We start from the raw sequence: 3,481 nt of genomic DNA, 5'->3' as shown, positions 1-3,481 counted from the left end.
TTCACGGGTCGACACCAGGTGTTTCATAAAAGGGTAAACATGTCCTGCCCTACCGGTATCACCCGCCACTCACACGATTTGCTAAAAAAAGGGAACTGTTTGTTTGTTGCCTGACGCAGTACTCCTGCCATGCAACCAGACAATCTGTGACGTAGTGGACCAGAAACTACAGTGACACGACAGCGCGTTTAGTGATTTCGTTGAAACTGAAAGCGAAATATATTAATTTTGAATTACGTCTGTTATGTACAAGCGCAGGGATTCTGATGCTAATAAGTGACGGGTGGGATTTGCATCCTACTGAAAATCAAAAGAAATCCACAGTTTAACAAAAAACTGTTTTGTTTATTTACAGACCACCCTCACAAAGCTGAACTATTGCTGAGTGGGGCGTTAAACAACAAATAAACAAATATTATTTCCAGCACAAGTTGCGGGGGTCTATTCCAACCCGGAATATATACAGGGTCAACTGAGTACAAGAACATATGCAGAAACATCATGACTGAGTGAGTTAGTAAGGTTTTACACCGCATAAAGCAATATTCTAGCAATATCAGGGCGGGGGACACCAAAAATGGGCTTCACACATTGTACCAATGTAGGGAATCTGGTCTTCGGCGTGACGAGCGAATGCTTTAACCAATATAGGCTACCCCACCGCCCTATAATGACTGTAGGTTCATGAAGTGCATTGTTGGCGAGATGAATGTTGACCAGTATTGTGAAGGATTAGTCCAGGATACAACCATCTGTTGAAGCTATCAGTGTCAGCATCAGCTGTACTATTTGATGTACGAGAATTGTCTTTGACACGACAGTGTTCATTCAATCAGACACCCCTTACACGATACCGTTAACTTTGTTTAGTTTTGAAATGCTTTGGGATTACCTGATTATTAGGATATGAGAAATAATTATTGTCTCATTAAACTGATTGGTTCAATTTGATTTAATTCTATTTACAGCTATTTGTAATTTATCAATGGAAATGGATATTCAAGATCATTATATAACATCGTGTCAAAGCTCTTAAACGCCCAGGTATCTGTTGTGCTTTATTTGATACTGTATAGTGCGTGACATAATGTATGCCAGTGACAGACAGACAGAAACATGATAATGACCATGTGCAAGTCATATATGCTGCTCACAATAGGCTTCAGCATCACATTTGAAAACAAAAATATGAATGAATGATAATGAAGAGACAGTTTTCATTTTCATAACTTTCCTCACAAGCGAATGTTGACGGTCATCATACCATTACATTTATGTCCGATGGATACAGGAATCTGTTGAAGTCATCCATACTCGTTGGATTCACCAACGTCTGAGACCCACATCACTTCGGGATAGGGCGTTGTGGTAGCCTAGTGGTTAAAGCGTTCGCTCGTCATGCCGAAAGCACGGGTTCGACTCCCCACGTGGGTACAATGTGCGAAGCCAATTTCTGATGTCCTACGCGGTGATTTTGCTGGAATATTGCTAAAAGCGGCGTAAAACTATACTCACTCACTCACTACTATTCCTTCCCACTGAGGGGATGTCCAAAGTGCATGACACTATACTACCCTATTCTCAATTTCCAAAGTATAACAACTCAGTCTGAATCTCGTGAGGGTTTTTTCATATTTTGCGAATTTACGAATGACAGTTAAGGTTCACATTTAACACAAGTTTTAAAACAAGCATAATATGACATTTTTGAACTTGCAAGAAGTTCGCTATGCCAGATCTGCTGAAACGAGTCTTGAAACATTAAATAAAAACTTTCGGTTTCCATACGTTTGAAACATCCATACATCTCCGAACCCAAGTTTACAAATTAAAGACAATTCCTTTATTTAGTTACCCAACTGACTCGACCATGCTCAAAATACAGGCACAACATTTTGTAGCACTTTCTTAGTAAACAGAAGTCTGGCATCTTTAGTATGTTCAGCCAATATTTCACACATCTGGTCAAAGCATATACACGAATAGGATATCTGTCACACTCGCCTAAAACAGCATCATTTGACCTCGGCACCATACATAAGTACTGGCATGATCTTCGCATCGAAAATTTGAAAGTAGATATCTGGTGAAAAAGATTGAAGCGAATGTATACCTCTCAGGATAGTTATCTATAACCTTTTCGCCTGCAAGGCAATCTTATCAAGAGCCGAGACCAGTTAAGCCTATTATTAAAATACAAACCAAAGTAACAACTTCAACCCTTTTCCCTTTGTAAAACCACTTTTCGAAACGTGACAAACAACCGTTATTTTTAAATACAACTTTGGTCTTCCGAGTGTTACTAAAATGCTCAAGGACGCTTAATGTCTTCCGGAGGTTAGAAACACCATCACCAACGAGTATCAAATCATCTGCAAATAGAAGTAAAAGGATGTGGATAATGTCTGGATGTCACCAAACGGACACCCCCTTCCATCTCAAGAACTATTTCATTTGTAAAGGACTAGAACAAGAACGGGATAAATACACAGCCGTGCCTTACTGAGCCGACACCCAAAGGGCAATCGAATGCCCCAGACATACGAATGTTAGACCTTACACATGTCTTAACGTCCTTGTAGATTGACTGCAATATTCTACCCATTTTTGTACTTAATCCCCTTTTATAAAACAGACTCCAAAGAAGGTTACGGTGTACGGAATCAAAGTCAATAAAAGCGACGTAAAATTTACCCCCTTTACGTGAAAGGAATTGTTGTACAAGAGCATTAAGGACAAAACATTTATCTACAATGGAATAATCCTTCCGAAAGCCTGACTGACATTCAGAAATAACACAAAGTGTCTCCCCAGAAAACAAATTTCTTGCATAGAATTGAAGTGAATACTTTGCTAAGGACACCCAGAAGGCTTATGGCTCGATATGTACTGGGATGATAATTCTTATGACCAATTTTCAGGAAAAACACCTTGTTCATACATACTATTGAATACAATCTCCAAGTAAGGAGAAATAACATCTGATGAGTGTTTTAGGTATTCGCTTATGATATGGTCAACTCCAGCTGATTTATTATTGTTTAAGACACGAATACTGTATGTGATTTTCTATCTTGTTATAGGGCAGTCAAGAATGTCTGCTGTCAATTCACGTGATTCACAGAAGTACGGACTTGCATCGTCAGTGTCAAGAGGATCAGTATGTGTGTATAATGTTGAGAAATATTCAGCCCACTCTCCCGCGGAGATAGGATTGTGATGATATTGACGCCCGGACACAGGTTTGACATGATCCCATAAACGTTTGGCGTCACCAGTTGAGTTTAAATCCATTCTACTCTATTAAGCTGTAGATACTGGTCCCTTTGTCCTACACAAGACCCTGTGCTCACTGCGTGCCTGGTTGAGTGCTTTGAGTAGCCCGAAAAGTATTAGTGCATGACAAACTTAGTGTTTTTTAATAAGACATTCGTTGTCATGCGATGGTGAGTCACTTTGACTTTTACGTCAATTCCCTCCC

The sequence above is a fragment of the Haliotis cracherodii genome, unplaced genomic scaffold (genome assembly GCF_022045235.1).
Source record: "Haliotis cracherodii isolate W230 unplaced genomic scaffold, xgHalCrac1.p SCAF_3, whole genome shotgun sequence".
Lineage (NCBI taxonomy): Eukaryota > Metazoa > Mollusca > Gastropoda > Lepetellida > Haliotidae > Haliotis > Haliotis cracherodii.
Note: the sequence above shows the minus strand (reverse complement) of the source record.